The following is a 1,010-nucleotide window of genomic DNA, read 5'->3' on the forward strand; positions in this document are numbered from 1 at the left end:
ATATATATATATATATATATATATATATATATATATATGGGTTGGTGGGTGATGGAAAGAAACTCAGGAGTAGCAGGAGTATTTTATTTCTCCAACGTTTCGCCCATAGGGCTTCTTCAGAGAGAATGACAGGCCTGTAGGCAAAGCAGTATATATATAGTACAAGTGGATCACGTCGCGGTGCGCTGGAAAGTGGAGTGCGCTGATTGGTCTCTTCCAGGTGGCCTCCCAGTAGCTGAGATGGTGAGCTGCGCCGCTGCGCGGGATAGGCAGACAAATCCTTCCCTGTGGTTTGTGGTTTCCTCCTCTGTGGTGATGTAAGCTGCCTCGACTGTTTTCCTATCCTCTTCTTTAATCCTTTGCGTAGGGTCGTCGCTCCTACCCAGTTTGGTAGGTGGCCTTTGTCCCGGGCGTGCACCACTAGCGAGTTAGAGGTCCTGTGGTGGCGCATGTCATTTTTATGTTCGTATATCCTCTTCTTCAGTCCTCGCCCTGTTTCGCCAATATAAGACGACGAACATCCACTGCACGGTATCTTGTAGATAACGCTGTCCTCGTTTTCTGCTCGTGGAGGGTTGTTGGTAACGATGTCCTTTGTTTTCTTCCCCGCGCAGTGGATTATCCTCAGGCCAGTCCTCGCGAGTAGACGGGATACCGGTGCCGTCCTCTTCGAGTACGGCACGACCAGGAAATCCTCTTCCCTTCTTGCTGGATTTTCTCTTCTTTTCCAAATTTCTTCTGCTTTCCTCCTCAGTTTTAGGAGCATGCCTGGTGGATACATTAACCTCTTGAATGCTTCCACGATGTATGCGCACTCATCGTGTAAGAATTCATCACTGCACACTCTGAAGGCACGTAAGAAGAACCCTATTACTATGCCTGATTTGGTTTTCATATCGTGCCGTGAAAAGAAGTGGACAAAATCATCCTTGTTAGTGGGTTTCTGTATACGGAAAATATCGCTCTTTCATTTTTCGGTGAATCACGGTATCTAGAAACGGCAACACACC

The sequence above is a fragment of the Portunus trituberculatus genome, chromosome 2, assembly GCF_017591435.1.
Source record: "Portunus trituberculatus isolate SZX2019 chromosome 2, ASM1759143v1, whole genome shotgun sequence".
NCBI lineage: Eukaryota > Metazoa > Arthropoda > Malacostraca > Decapoda > Portunidae > Portunus > Portunus trituberculatus.